Genomic DNA, 15948 nt, shown 5'->3' with positions numbered 1-15948 from the left:
TGGGCAACTCCGCACCACCACAGAGGGAGTATTTCCAAAGGGCAAGTTATTCCCTCTGTGCCAAGTCTCCAAGAAGCCAGCCCCAGGTGAGGCTGTAAGGAGATGGACCTGCCCTCGCTTCCCAAGCCCAAGACACGGGGCCCCGAGGGATCTCCGAGCCGCCCCACTCGAGCCCACGAGCTGGGAGCTCCGTTCATTCCTGCTGAGATTTCTACGGTAAGAGACCAGAACACCAAGTCTCAGATTACTGCAGCTTGAACTGGGGGTGAAGCATTACCAGCTGTGGTACGGGGTTGTCTTGGGCCATCACAGAAACACCCATGTTAGAGGGGCAAAAACGAAGCCATTGCAGGGACGTACAGAAAAGCTGGAAGCTTGTCCACTGGTTCTAGCAGAACGCCTCATTCTAGAAAGGAAGGACTAGATTCGGGTTAAAAAGCCCCACGTATTCAAGGACAGAAGCCTTGTGTCAGCTGAACTTTGGCCATGTGCAGCACAGAAACTGCTCCGTTTATTGATGTCTATGGAAAGCAACTTCAATTCCACCGCTAGCTCTGCTTCAAGGCTGCTTTGATAGCCATGGCAATCTGTGTATTTTAATTTTGGCTCCGTATCTAAAGCACGGGTTGGGATCTACAAGCAGCAGACTCTTGGCTAGAGAAGACAATGCCAGGTACAACCAACACACCAGGGCACCATCCATGGTCACCTCCACCGCCTCACCTAGACAACGTCTCCTTTTCTCAGCATCTTTCACAGCAACACCCCAGATTTTCTTCTCTGTAGGATCAAGTTCTTCCATATCTCAACACCACTCGCATCCAGAAGTGTGGCAGATCTCAGTGCCAGTGATGGGGCAGCTCTGCACGCAGAAGCAGAGGAGGCAGCGAGAGCTTTCCAGGAGCAGAGGGATGCTCTCCAGCATAACCAGCTGTTGCCCACACACAGCCTACAGATCTTTGCTGTCAAAGGGCCAGGGTCCAGCCAGAATCAGACACGCTCTTGATGGGAAAAAGAGAGCCTAAATATCAACCCAATGCAGATGGGTGTCTTTTTCTTGTTTGTTTGTTTAATTAAAACTTGCTTGAAGTGACACATAAAAGAAGTGAAATCCCAGGCACAGCTGACGCACTGGGACAGATTTATATTTAGAAGAATGACCTAAGTACTCGATCAACAGGAAAGAGATGGAAACTTTTTTGGCCCTGTCCAGAAGAAGAAAAGAAAATCAAAAGAGGGGCAGCCACTGCCACCCATTACTACCAAGGGCAACATCCACTGGCATTTTAGCCTCCCAACTCTCCACTTTTATGCTGAATTCAGCCTTTTTTTCCCCAATGCACAATCCCAGTAAACAACATTTACAGCCCATGTAAAGACCAAAGCACATCATGTGCACTCACAAGACAGCTGGCATTATTTATTTTTTTTAAAATTTAGTGCTTACTACTGTCAGTTTTGTTTTCAACAGGACAATTAACAATGTGTTAGTACTTCAGCATAACACAAATATACAAAGGCGATCTAAAAAAAGCCATTTCCAAGTTTTGCAGACTGAAGTTTCAAGAGAGAGAAAGCAGAGCATCAACAGAAAATACAATCCCTCAAAATCTGCTGCTTCTTCTGCTGTGTTATTCATTCGGGAGCTTTTAGTTCAGAAGTCAGAGATGTGCTTAGCTGGATATCCGATTGTTTGCTGGGCCTCATCCCAAATTTCTCTAACATTACTCACATTTTTCTGTGCAGGAAGAGGGATGACAACTTTATGGCAAAAGGGAGGCAGAAGCGTTTGCAGCACTACGTAGGAATTATAATGGTTAGGCTCAGACCCCAAGGTCTGAATGGTTCTCATATATCCCATCCAGAGGAGAAAGAAATGAGGCTGATGCTTGGACTCCTCTGCCTTTGCACTGCCTGGGACCCAGGGATGAGCTGGGACCTGCCCTGGCCACCCAGGCAGGACTCACAGCGCCAGGCAATGGATGCTCAGCCCAAAGGATGATGCTCTGCACAGAAACATCCCTGCCGTGACCGGCAGCATCACCTCCGCCTGCCAGCCTCCCCACAGAGAATTACCCTCTGCCCCTCTGCCCCGCCTTCACAAGCCGAATTGCCTTAAAGCAGCTCTAAGCCAGGAACCACCTGCCCTTTCCCAAAGCAATCTCCCCTTCCCCCTCCAAGCCAGAGGACCATCTGATGCAGTGCCAGCATCACCGCTTTCTGGTCACAATCCCTTAAAAATTAGGCCAAACTGCAAATATTTTTATTCCTTTTATCCTGCCTGACTGCAGGGCAATCTGGGCAGAGTGATCTCCTCCTCCCCTTGCCCCCTCCCATGCACGTTTGAAGTGATTTCAGAGCCCATTTTTGGAGGCACGGGCACCATGACTGCAGAGACCACGGCTCAACCCTCAGACTGTACCTCTGCATGAGCCCAGGCAGCACTGATATTCCATGCCTCAGTTTCCCCCAGCGTTATCTGCTGGTACCTAAACCCTTTAGGTCATGCATCCCTCTCCATTACCTAAAGGATGCATCTCTGCCTGCCTGCGCTGGGGTCTCCCATCATAGCCAGGTAGCAGGAAAACTGGCAGCAGGACAGCAAGCAGCTTTCCCCAGGGATGCCTGTAAGGCACGGGTTTAAAACAGAGGTCAACACACAGAGGTAAAGCCGGGACGGAAAGGTCAGCCCCGCTGCAGGGCAATTGCAGAGAGGGGGTTAAACACTCGCCCTCCCCAAATCCCTGCTGCAGGGCCCTGCATTCCTCTGCTCAAACAGCGTGCTAGGCTAAGGCTTTTTTTGCTCACTGTTTCCATGCCTGGTCATGTCCTGCATCCTGGATTTGGTGAACGTTTTAATAGCTCCTATTAATAGGCAGAGCAGGAGCTGGAGAGGCACCAGCTGCTCTGGCCAGTCGCACCTCCGAGGAGCCGCAGGGCTGTCCCGCTGCAGGGCAAGGTGCTAAAACTCAGGCAGAGGAGCCAAGCCCGCTCACCCAGCAGCTGAAGCAGAGATTGAGAAGCTCAGTAGCCTTCAAACTCCTCGGTTCAAGGGATTTCAGGCACAGCCTTGCAACAGGATTTTTCTCTGCTAGATAATTTCAGGCGCTGGCAAAAGGATGCTCTCATACGGTCCCCAAATCAGCCGGCACCGCAAGGCAGCTGCGCTGCAACTAGTGCAATGCCATGTGCAGTGCCAGCCGCGCCCACACCCCGGGCCAGCGTGGAACGGCATGCACACCCCTCGAAAACATTTGGGATCTATGCTCCGTGTCAATTTTTATGCATGTCCTGGAAAAACACCTCCCATTCCCTGCAGGTCCGAGAGCTGGGATGCGCTGGAGAGCACAGCGTGTCCCCCTGGGACCCGAGCGAGTCGGTGTACCTGTCCCTGTCACCGGAGTGGAGCTGCGACCTCGTTCCACAGAACCTTACCAGGCGCTGCAAGAGTCCAGATGGACTGTCTGGCTAATTGAGTTAATTAAAGCGTTTTTCGGCAGCAATTAACTTTCAGGCACACCGCTCCAGAGCAGCTCCAGCTCTCTCCAGGGAGCACAGGCCACACCTCGGGAGCAGCAGGAGAGATGGAAAAGATTACTTGGAAGCACTCACTGGTGGCACCGAGGTGTTTCTCAGCAGCGTTTGCTGACTCTGAGCAGCTTACGGAAAACCCCAACCAACTAACAAAACCCAAACCCCCCAGAAAACCCCCAAACCTTCAGGACAGACTCAGTGTGGAGAGTCTGTCTCAGGCAAGGCTGCATCAGATGGATGCCTGGGAGGGGACCCACCACCCCGATGTCCCAGTCCCAGAGCATCTTTCCCCCAGCCCGGCACAAAGCAGGCACAATAAACTCCGGGAAACCAGCAACACTGCCCGTAACTCTTAGGATGATAACCTGGTCAAGGCCAGAGCCGGCAGCATGAGCTATCCTTTTTGCTGACGAGGTAGTCGCCATCTCCCAGGGACAGTAAATACTTTGTCCGCAGCCCTACCCAGAGATAACCAAGCAAAATGCTCGTGAAGACCAAAAGAAAGGCTTGCTTTGTGGCAGCTGCTGTTTTGCTCCCCGACAAGCAGGACAGCTGCCGCAAAGCACTGGAAAGACGACACGTCCCAGGAAGCTGGTATTACAAAAAAACGAACCACACACCACTAGAATTAAAAAAAAAACACCCAAAGAAACAATCCACCATGTTGCCAGGGACCCTGCTTTCATCTCCATTCCCCAAAAAACCTACTTGTCCTCCTCTATCTGAGCAGACGTGGGATTAGTGCCTACAGAGTACCACCACTCATCCAGAGGCTGCTCCAATAAATTTGCAGCCAACAGCATCCATAGCCAAGGAGGAGCCAGTGCCCTGGAAGACAAGCTGCGGGATGCACCCCCACTATCTCCTCCTCTTTTGCAGGATGTGCCCCCCCATCTCATCTTCTTTTGCTGAGTGCAGCCCCTCACATCTCCTCCTCCTTTTGCAGGATGCCCCCCCGCCTCCTTCTCCTTTTTTTGCAGGATGCACTTGTGCATCTTTTTTTTTTTTTTTTTTTTGGACACCCCCCTCCCCACACACACACAATTCCAAAGCTTATGAATTGCAAGGACTGGTTGCTCCCAGGCCACATGCACTGGGAACTATTCACTGTGCTTTCTCACGGACTTTAATAGCTCAATCTGCACCAAAGGTGCAGCCGCACGCGCAGCAAAAAACACTAACGATGTTTTTTGTGAGCAAGGGGGTAAAAAAAGCGCGGAGAGGTTTGGGACAGGAGGCACAGTGCTTCGGGGAGAGAGAAGAGCAATTTCCAAGGCTCGGTTTGCATGCACGCTGCCGGCTGGGAAACGCTTCTCATGCTCATGCCGGCGGAGAGCAACCCCACCCCGGCACAGCTAATCTGATGGCAGGTTTTCAATGCGGCAGCCAGGATGCGAGGGGCTAGGGAGGGAGGCTGGCGAGGGGGGAAAGAAAGCAAGGAAATGCCACAGAGGTGAGGACGCATTTTCTGGCCGGCCGAAGGCTTGTTTTGTTTCCCTCCCTTCAGCTAGCTGCCATTTTCCGGAAGCTGGATCAGTCACAAAAAAATAAAAAGTTTCTCTTTGTTTAATTATAGCTGCGGTAGCCCTTGTGCCGAGGGACCCAGCATCTCCCCCGGCTGCTCTGGGAACGGATGCGAATGAAGACGACGGCTCAGCAGCAGGGAATAACACAGGAGTGAAAGCTTTAACGTCTCCCACAAAGACACAACCCGAGCTCAAACAGACTATTTTTACTCCCGGAGGCCTGAGAGACCTGGGAGACTTTGATCTCAACTCCCTGTGCAACCACCACGTTATTTATTCAAATTTCTGCTCTTTTTCGCTCCCTTCCTCCACCCTTTACCTGGCGTAGGTGTCTTCTAGACAGACAACTCCAGCATCTTCTCCCACCGCGCTGAGCGCACCGACGGATGCTCCAGCCAGCCCCAGTGCTTGCTGAAGCCACATCTGCACCGACACCAACCCGCAGCCAAGAGGTCCAACCGAACCCACCCCTGGCCTTCCTCCAAATTCAACCCTCCTAACTCACCGTCACACAGCTCGTACTGCCCCGGCCAGCCCCAACATTTCTCGGGTGCAATGCCACCAGGCTGGCAGCCCTGAGCAGGACATGCCGTGGGTCACCATCACAGAGAACCACTACAACTGGCAATGAAGCCAGCAGCACCCTCGCTGAGCTCGCTGGCAAGCTAACGGCAGCAGCGACTGTAAAACATCTCCTGCCTCGCTTTTCTCCACTGACCGAGCCGGGGACGCACCATTGTTCAACTCCAAAAAAGCCTTTTCTGTTCCTAAGGAAACAGCCAGCGTCGTTCAAACGAGGCCACACACCAAGCAAATGCCTTCCCCCTAGAAAGATGACCTAAAGCACTTAATGTGGGCACAGTCAGGCTGGCCAGGCATGAAGGGAGAAGGGCGGCTGCTGGATTCGTCCCTGGAGAGAGAGCTGGGGAGAGGGAAGCGGTAACTTTGCATGGGGCTCATTTGCAGTGTGAGACGAGCAACCCAGCCTAACAACTACATACCACAGCCTTGTTTCCTTGCCGTGTCGAAAGGGTGTTTTCTGGAGTCAGCTAGAAAACATCTGGTTTTGCTTCGTGGCAGCGATCTCCCTTCTTGAAAATGATGGGATGCTCCCCAGGCCAACCCTCCCGTGAGGCAGGAGAGGGGGCAGAGGAAGGAATTTCAGAGCCTGCAGAGAGCTGTGAAAAGGAAAGGCGGAAAGGCTTTCACATCATCATCATCTTTTTTAGTTTTATTTTTATTATCATTATTATTACTACTATTGCAACTTTCCTCCTGTTATTGAACAGGACTGCAAACCAGACAGGCATTACTGTGCCTACAATCTGTGCAAAAGCATCAGAACCGTGAAGAAACACAGACGAGAGAAAAAAAAAAAAAAAAAAATCACTGAGCCACCTTCTGCCTTTGCCTTTTAATATATACAGGTTTGAGGCTATGAAGTTGCTTTCACATCCATCATCCGCACATGCAGACAGCGTGCGTAAGCCAAGGTGTCGCCGGCAAAGAGGAGATGGGATGCAACGTGCACCGCCTTCCTGCTGATGGGTCTGAAGCAACACCTCGCCCCGGCAGAGCAGGAGCACCTATTCGCGTAGGAGCACGCAGGAACATTTAGCCCTAGGACTTGCAATTCGTTTTCTTCTATCGGTAATGAAAGCGTTACGCTCCCCAGCAGCCCGCTGATACACCAGCTGGGAATGACTACCTCTTGTCACCAGAAATAAACCCTTGCACAAACCCAAATGAAATCAGCAGGTTAAAAATAGAAATATCTTGGGTGGGGGGGCACTGGCCAAGGGGTTCATAATGGAGGAGCAGCAGACTGGCCAGCCCATAGACAGTGCTAGGTTTCCACCAAAAAACAGGATTAAAGACAGTAGGTGCTGCTTGTGGGACACCAGTGATTTCTTCAAAAAACATGCAATCCACCCAAACTGTCCATCTTCCTAGCAGAGGGAAAAAAAACGTGAATCCAAGGATAAGGACGAAGGAGTGGGAAGATTTACAATTGGCTCTCTGACTCATTAAAAACTAACTTTACCCTTGAAACACCGTCAAGACGCACAGGGGAGTGTGGCTGCCTGCTGGACCTGCAAACTGCCCCGAGCAGCAAACCGTTTTGATGTGCTCCTGCATCCTCCTGTTGCTGCGAACCATGGGTACACGTCCCTCTCCATACTCCCACGCTTTTCGTTGTGAGCCCACGGAAGCAGAAATACACTGAACTCACTCGACTCCAAGGACCGCTGAGAGAAATTAAGGACCACGGGAGGGCACAGATGCCACAGGTATCCTCCAAAATTATCCCTCAGCGTGGCTCTGCGGATGGTTGCAGTGTTACTGGAACTAGGACATCATTCGAGCATTAAATGAAACCCAGATGCGACCATCTGACCTGCTGGGAGCAAGTCTCTCCGCCTCGTTTAGAAAGCCAAGGCTCTGCGCTGGAAAGAAAGGGGCTTGTCAGGACATGCATGTGCCCACTGGAGGACCTGCTCCCCATCAGCCACAGTTACAGGTCCTGCAAGTGCTTTCTCCTTTTTTATTTTTTAAAAACAAACATTATTTATGGCCACAAAGTGAGCTCAGGCTGCAATTCTCACTTTTGAAGTTAATAAACCCTGCAGCTTCATAATTAAGAAGAAAGGCCGTCCCTGCATCCCCACACCTCTCGTTCGGGTCCTTTAGGGAGAGAAATTGGAGCCAGAGTTTCGGCTGCCCCTCCAGGGTTCGCTCCCAAGTCATGCCTGTGGTGGGCGGCAGGTTTTACCCCGTGCCAGCCCCGAGAGGTCCACACGCTCCCTGCCCCAGCCAAGGCTGGCACAGCGCTTTTGACATCCTCTAACAATCACAGCCCTGTGCCCAAACGCTGGCCCCTCGGCAGGGTTAATGCGGGATTGTTCGCACTGTGCTTGCAAGAAGTGAGCAAAAGCAAAGCATCCTCTGCTCGCGCGGGGACCAGGAGCGCGCCCTGATGCTGGAGCTCAGGCGCTGCGTGAAATGATGGGGGACTCGTTTTGTGGGTTTTAAGCTGAAATCTCATTCTGCAAATTTCAGGGAGCAGCCTGGATGGGTCCATCAGCCAGCGCTGACAGCGGAGGTGCCTGCCATGCCACAGCGAGGGCCGGGAACCCCAGACAGCACCCAGCTTTGCAGCCGCACACCACTCTTGATAAACACCTCGCTGCAGCCTTCACCCCCCACCCCAGGCTGTCCCTTGCAAGCCTACGTAAAAACCCCTGCAACAAACCCACCAGCCTGGCACCGGGCCTGGGGTGTTACCACAACACGAGGAGCACGCTGTTTAGCATCCACAGTGACATGTGCATGATGCTACCGAAGCCACCTATGAAAACTGATGTGTGCCCCTCTCCCATCACCTCCAAGAGGTCCCGACCAAGCAACTTTTAAGAGCAAACCAGACCAAAAACCCTGCAAGGGTCAAACGCTGAAGAACATTTTGCTATATGTATTGCAAGGTATATACATTAATAAGCACAAATACATCTTCCAGCAGGTTGATCCCCCTCCTTCAAACCTGGCTCATCACTGGGGAAGTCAACTTCTGGCTACAAAACTCCTCCAAGAGCTGCCATCCCCTCTGCTCAGGGAAGCCCTCCACCACCACGGGCCCCGCTGCGTGATGCTGCTGCATGCCCAGACACCCAGCCAGGCCCACCCTTGGTTGAGCAGCATCACAGCCAACCCTGCCAACCCAAAGTACAATCTCTGCAGGGACAACAAACCTCTGACCTGCTGGAAACCCATTGCACCTCCTTACCATCTCCTGAGGAGCTTCCAGGGCAGTCTGCAAAGCTCAGTTTTTTTCAAAATGAATTTTGGAAAGGAGAAAAAAGGCAGGTGCCAAACCTAAGGTTGAGAGACTCTGAAGTGAGGTTATTTGCATTCATTTCTGTTCAAGCTGCCATCAGAAATCCACCCACCAAACCAGAAGGCAATGCAACTTTCAGACCTCTTGAAAATAAGACGACTAAGGAGGATGCAAATTCCCCTTCATGTCCTGACCTCTACAGCTGCTAGCTCCCTTTGCGCAGACAAGCTTCTGTGATGAAAAGCTTCTTGCCATATTTAAATGTTTTTCTCATTTAAAAAAATGCAGTGTCTAAACCACCTCCTTAACATAGATACAAGCTCTTCTGAACAACCCCACCAGGCTAAAATAAATATTTTGCTTCACAAATAGTTTTCCTCTCATTAAAATGAAAACATAATTAGGATGTCAAGCACAGAGGCAAGCAATGGCTGCAATCACTCCACACAGCACCGCGCTGCTCAGACTTTATTTGATTAAAAGTAACAACACTGCTATTTTTGAAAAGCACACTCTCTTCCACAGCCCGACTGGAGTTATTTTGGAAATACATATACGGAAAGCTGGCATCTTTGCCAGCAAAAAATCCCCACCCAGGAGGACATGCATTCAGTGGAGGCTGCAAGTCCGTGGCACGGGGCACCAGCGAGCATCACGGGCAACTGCATCCTTGCTGCTCGCGGCCAGGGTCAACGGTTGAAGCTTGCCGTAGGAAGAGCACAGCCACCCTGGGCGAGCATCTAACTGCTGGAAAGGGTGAGGGAGAAGGAGAAATGAGAGAAAAAGGAGAGAAAAAGCACTACTGGAGATGTCGAACGAGGGCACCCATGCAGGGTCTGGTACCAATACTGTAACATGGGAGCTAGAGCCGGGACGCGACGCAAATATTCAGAGCTACAGGACGTCCTGGGAGGACATGTTTCTCAATATCAGGGTCCGGTTTGGGTTTAGGTAAATCTAAGCATCCCGTTGCTGCAGTCAGGCACTAGGAAATAAAGGATGAGTTCCTCCAGAGTGGAGGGGGATGTTTTGCTACCTAGGCACAGATGTCAACACAACACGCACCCCTCTCCAACTTCTGCCCAAGCTGCATTAGAAGCCATAAATTAATTATTGCAAATCTCAGGTGGTGTTAGCCAGGAAGGGCTAATCAGGGTGGTGATGGGTTTCCTCAGCATCCCCACTGCCAGAGCATGGATGCTGTGCTGGGCATTTGCATGTCTTCTTGCATCCCACCCCGCTTCACAACCCTGGGTCCACAACAGGGACAGAGGCACAAAACTGCATCACGGTCACCACTGTCCCCCTATGTACCAAAGTTGCTCCGAGTAAAAGTACCACAGAGGCACCCTTGTGGCTGAGGTGTTTACACCTCAACAGCTTTATAGCCAGGGACCCCCAAAAAACCCCAAATGGGTATCCCAGTACCAGAGCCCGAAGCTGCAATGTGTCGCCACCGCTTTGTGCCTCCCCACAACACACCTCCTGCCCGAGGCCACCTCTCCCACCGTCCCGCGAGCAACCCCGCTGCAGCCACGGCTGCAAACCAAGCCTTGAATAGCGTCCCTTGCTTGCAAAACACCCCGCGGCCAGGCAGCCAGCAAGGAGCAAAAAGGTCAGCGACCCCGCGACACCGGCAATCCCCAGCCGGCCAAACCCTCCTGGAAAATAAGTGTCAGGCACAGCCGGTGCAATGCTGTTAAAAACCTCCCCAAACTTCCAGGGAACGTCCCACCCGGGGCTGATGAGATAAGAAAGGAAAGGCAGGCAAGGCAGCCCGGCCTCGGCCAGCCCCAGCTCCAAGCCACCCCCACGGGTTTACGGGCCAGACACAGCGGGAGACGCCCGCGCACCATCCGCGCAGCGCACCCCGGTGCCAGCCCCCCGCCGCCAGCCCGGGGCTCCCCACCGGGCGCTGCGGTGCCGACCCTGGGATGTGCACCCCCGTCCCCTCCCGGCGGTGCCGGCAGAGGCTGGCGGGGCCGGGGCGCACACACGCGGTGCTGGGGGGAGCCCCCCGACAGCGGCCGGCGCCCTGCGGGGCACGGCAAAGTTCCGCGCAGCGGCGCTCCCCGGGGCAGCGGGAGCGGGGCTCGGGCGGCTCCCCCGCTGCGCCCGCCGGGCTTCCCTGCCTCCGCCCGCGGGGCTGCACACCGGGCGGCTGCGCGCTCGCTGCCCCGGCACACGCCGGCCGGGCGCCGCGCACGGCTCCCGCACGGCTCCCGCACGCACCGCCCGCGGGCGCCCACTGCGCGCCCGCACAGGGAGCGCGGCCAGCGCCGCGCACCGGCCCCCCGCAGGGCTGGCACGGCCCGCCCGCCCCGCGCAGCCCGGGCCGCTCACCGGGAGCCGGCAGCCGCTCGGTCCCGGGCGGCACCTCCCGCCGCTCCGCTCGCTCGCTCGCCCGCCCGGCGCCACCGCCACAAACTTTTCCCCGGCGGCGGGGCGGCACCGGGGGCCGCCGGGCGGAGGCCGCGGGCGGCGGGGGGGCCGCTCCCGCTATGGGTGCCCGCCCCCGCTCCCCGCCCCTGCCGGCAGCGCGGCGCTTACCTGGCACCGGCACCGGCACCGGGACCCCGCTCCGCTGCCGGCTCGCGCCACGGGCCGCGCGCGCCGCCGGCCCCGCGCCCGCGCTGACGTCAGGGGGCGGGGCCGTCCGGGCAGGGGGTGTTTGGGGCGGGGGGGGGGGAGTTGAGGGGCCGCGTGGGAAGGGGCGGGCGGGCGCGTGCGAGGTTGGGCGCGTGCCGCTCCGCGCGCGTGGAGGGCGGCGGGGAGGGAGGGGAAATCGATCTGCAAAGCACGTGTGCGGGGGGGGGGGGGGGGGCGAGGGCAGCCCTGCGCAATGGGGGGGGGGGAGGGGGGCGTCCTCGTGCGGGGGCGGCGCGGGCCTCGTGCAACACGCGTGTGCGTTCGGGCCTCGGGGCGGACACCGAGGAACTGCCCCGCGTCCGTCCCCCCGTGCAAACCGCTTCCAGGCAGGAGGGGCAGCGGGGGGCTGGAGCCCCGATCCCTGCAGGCGCGGCGACTCCCGTATTTTATGTATTTTTTTATATTTTATTTTTGCATTTTGGGGCCGCGTGCGTGCTTGCTGCGAAGCTCGCTGTGCTGTGCTGCACCCCTGTGCCACATCTGGGGCTGGAGCAACTCCCCCACCCCGTACACCTCTCCTGGGATGGAAATTCCTGCGAGAAGAACCAGAAAAGGAGGAAAACCCTAAAAGAAAATCAAACTTTCCTCCTGAGAAAGCAACAAGTGTTGCACCACGATTTCTCGAGTCAGCCACGGTTGGAGAAGCTGGCTTCGAAGCTTGCAGCAACTCCGAACCCCTGGCAACCAAAGCAAACCCGAGGCTTTGTGCTCGTTAACCACCCCCACCCACCCCACCCCCCGACTAATTGTGCATCCCACCCCGGGCTGGGGTAGGAAATGTGGTACCAGGAGCAACAAACCTAGCAGGTCGGGACTGGATGCAACGTGCAGCCAGAGGTGGTGGCCACATGTCCCATCACGGTGGCCAGCTCGTGTTGGAACACCCCTGGGAGAGGCAGCTGAGCCAGAAATATCGGGGCAAGCGGGTCCTGCGCGCAGGACGGTCCGGGCTGCGCGAGCCACCACTCTTCCCCCCCCCCCCCCCCCCCCCCTTTGTTTTTTCCTGGGTTTAATCAGGATCCCATGATTAAATTTCCTCTTCCTGGTGCTGGCTCCTCCTGCACCCAAACTTCCAGCTCCACAGAAGGGGCCGGGGTTTTCGCCAGGGTGAGGTGCAAGCAGGGCTGCGTGTCCTGGTGCAGCCGAACCCCCTCCACGGTGTCAGCCGGGCTCCCCGGCCTCATCCAGCCCCTTCCCCGGCTTCGTTTTGTGAGCACAGGCGAAACGAGCCGTACAACCACTTCAAAGCGCTCTCAGGAGCTGTTGCTGTTTTGGGAGGTTTGGGAGTTTATCAAAGGGAAGCTCCCCACAGCCAGGTCGCCCGGTTTGCTAATTGCAACGGGGCATTTTCATCGCACTTTGCTGGTGCAAACGGTCCAGGTGGCACCCACAAATGCCCGGCTGCTGGCAACACCGGGGGGCAGCTGCGCTGGGTGCTGCTCCTGTGTGGGTGGCGGGTGCTGTGCAGGTCCTGGGGTGCTGCTCCTGTCTGCACCAAGCCTGGGCGCCCAGACCAGGGTGCTCCTGTCCCTCTGCTTCTGCACGTGCTGTGCAGAGCTGCCATTACCAGCACTGTCTGAGCTGCTGATTGATTTCTCTCTTCCATCCCGAGTCTGCTTTCCTATCTTTCTGATGCTGTAAAGTCCAAAATGACTTGTCACAGTAGAAGTTTCTATGTTAGAAACACTAAAGTAGCAGATCTCGCTATCAAAACAGCTTTCCGTGCCAGCCAGCTGATGTTTCACAAAATGTATTGTCCTGCTTTGCTCTGAAATGAATTAGTCTTATGTGAGGGGTAAATCACACTGTCCTCTCCTGTCCTCAACTAAGTTTGACCCAACTTTTTTTCTCTGCCTCTCAAACCCCAGTTTATTCTTACTTATTTTAATTTTCTGCATAGCTGAGGCCTTGAGAAGGGATGGTGGAGATCTCTAGATCATCCTAGGCTGGCGCCTTGAGTGGCTTTGGGGACATAAGTGTCCCTTCCGATGAGCTGGCTGCTGGGCTGGAGGATGCATACGTGCACCTAGAGTTTCAGCTCAGCAGCCTCGTGATGCCTCTGTGGTAAACCCACATCTCCAGGCGGTAAAACTGAACTGGAACTCCAAACTGTTGGCTTAATTGAAAATCAGCAATTCATGCACGACAACCACTGCCAGTCCTGGGAGCTGCTTTCCCCACACTGACGATGCGCGTTGCTGCCCGGGAAGGGCCAGCCGAGCCTCAGGTGGAGGGATGAGCATCCCTGCCATGTCTCACCCCCCTATTTTGCAAGTGTTTTGCAATACCCAGAAGAAGCTCAGAGCAATAAGGGACCATGGAGCGTTTGGTCACAGAGTGGGTGCTGTACGTGGCACGGACCAAGATCTGTGGGTATGGAAGAAGATGCTCCCCCAGCATCCTTCCAGCAGGCACTGGTGTGGGCTGCCCATGGGCTCCTGCCTCCCTGCCCTGCTCCAGCCCCTCTCCTGCTTGTCCCCTCCACTCCCTCTGTGGCCACAGATTGCCGGGAGAGAGGCAGGCATGCCAGCACGGACCCACCTCTGGACATGTGCCACTCCTGTTTCCCCTGCCAGGAAGCGATACCGGTGAGCAATTAGACCCGGACAGGATGCCCTAATGAGCTCAAGCTTTTATACAGCACTGGGAATTAATCTTGCAGGAATTCCATGTTAAAGTTCATTTCAAGACTTTCTCTGTCCTTTTGCCTATGGTGTTTCTCAAGCACTTATACAAAACTGAATGGTAATTGTCTCTGTTTGCCTAAATAGCGCTTTGGAGAAGGGCTTGTCTGGGATGACATACCCGTGACTCAGATATGTGAGTGTATCTGGCTCTTTTGGAAAGAGGAGAGCTCATCTTTGCTCTGATGCTGCCTTCAAAACTGCAGATGGAAGCTGGACATGTGCTTGTCTTGGAGGAAAACGCGGAGTCGGGCTGCCCTGCACACGTGCCCGGGGCCAACAAGCACCGACCCCAGCAGCAGCAAACGCCTCGCTGGGGCTGCAGGTGCATTAGGATGCTCCCGCAGGTGTAATGGGGGACCAACCATGGACACTGAGCTCCTGAAACCTTACAGATGGGAGTATTCCCAAACCTAAGCCTAATAAAATTTTCTTCCCAAGTGGAATCTAATGAAATCCTGGCCCTCAGTGGGAGTGTCCGGGCTCCCACTGCAGCCCGGGTTTGTTGCAGCCTGTTGCTATGCGCTGGAGGGAGCGCTTTTTCCATGATCCTCCAGTTTTGGTGGGAGTCCAGCAAATCCCTTTGCCTGTATCATGCTATAGATTGCTTTCCAGAGCTGGGGAAGAGATTGCTTGGCTGCCAAGGTACGTTTAGGAACGCTTCATTAGTACAGTGAGCCCGGCAAACTCCCTGGGGTGAGCTCTTCCCAGGCCAATCTTCCCCTTGCTGTGAAATAATTACAGCCGTGTTGGTTAATGACAAGAGATAGGGATATAGGGATAGCTGGCGGGTTTCGTGCCTTACTGAGACAGATTTCCAATGGAAGCGGGCGGCAGAGCTATTGCTGCCTCCCCAGGAAGCAGCGGCTCTTTATTTACTTGCATCCCTTGGCAGGGAGCAAGGCAGGCTCTGGAGCATCACTGATGCAGGCGGCTCTTACAGGTGTTTGAACTCTGCTTGGTCAGGGTACTTGGGTTTTATGACTAGGATAAAGTAAATGAATGATTCAGACAAGATTTATTTTGTATGTATAGCTTTCTCACTTCAAAACCAATTAACCACAAAAGTTTCTAATAAATAAGTCTTGGTGCATTTGCAACTGGCAAACAAAGCATCGGCTTTCTTCCGCCAGACTCCCCAAATGGATTTTTTCTGCTTCATTTTCTGAATTAGATTACGCTGGGCTGTAATGAAAGCAGGGCAGATTTACTCCTCTGACACTCGTCTCTGCTTCGAACGTGCATTTACCTGACTTGCTTTTGTAGCTGGAGTCTGGAGGATTTTTTCCCATTCCTTCCTTGGCCACACACTATGAACATTACACGCAAGGTCTCCATCCATTGCAATAGCCGAAGGTGAAAGCCGTGTTTTCCTACACTGTATTTGCAAGCCTGGCCTCTGCTTTTGCTTCTCCTCAAGTCTCCCAGCACAGCATCCCCCAGACACGTTTGCTGGGGTAACCATTGTGCTGTGGCAGAGGAGTAGACCCTCGAGCCGTGTTGATGCCAAAGGGGAAGGAAAGTTGTGGGGTGGGGGGGCTGCAAGTTCCCAGTGACTGCTGTGCAAACCGCACAGCCCTCATGTATGGTGTCTGTAAGGTGACAGCAAAGACCCAGCCAGGTAATAATCACTTCCTACTAATAACAGGGATTAGTTTTTTTTTAAGGAAAAGCACAAAGGAAATGAACAGGGCTTCCGGAGCGGCTTTTAATTTCTTTG

At 54.4% G+C, this 15948-nt stretch overlaps 1 protein-coding gene across 4 annotated transcripts in view; it reads right to left on the bottom strand.

The window, feature by feature from the left end:
* Positions 1-11517, bottom strand: part of SH3BP4 (SH3 domain binding protein 4) — a 38459-nt gene extending 26942 nt beyond the window's left edge. The window contains exons 1-2 of one of the 4 annotated variants that reach the window (XM_040603625.1): positions 11446-11508; positions 6062-6238 (exon numbers count right to left, since the gene is read on the bottom strand). The gene's annotated coding sequence lies outside the window, so the exon portion shown is untranslated. Of the gene's footprint in view, positions 1-6061; positions 6239-11238; positions 11307-11445 lie in introns of those variants that run through there. The other 3 variants (XM_040603624.1, XM_040603629.1, XM_040603628.1) reach the window with 3 other exon arrangements.
* Positions 11518-15948: the final 4431 nt, after the last annotated feature.

Source organism: Falco naumanni, chromosome 8, assembly GCF_017639655.2.
Source record: "Falco naumanni isolate bFalNau1 chromosome 8, bFalNau1.pat, whole genome shotgun sequence".
Lineage (NCBI taxonomy): Eukaryota > Metazoa > Chordata > Aves > Falconiformes > Falconidae > Falco > Falco naumanni.
This window is presented reverse-complemented; position numbering and strand designations above follow the sequence as displayed.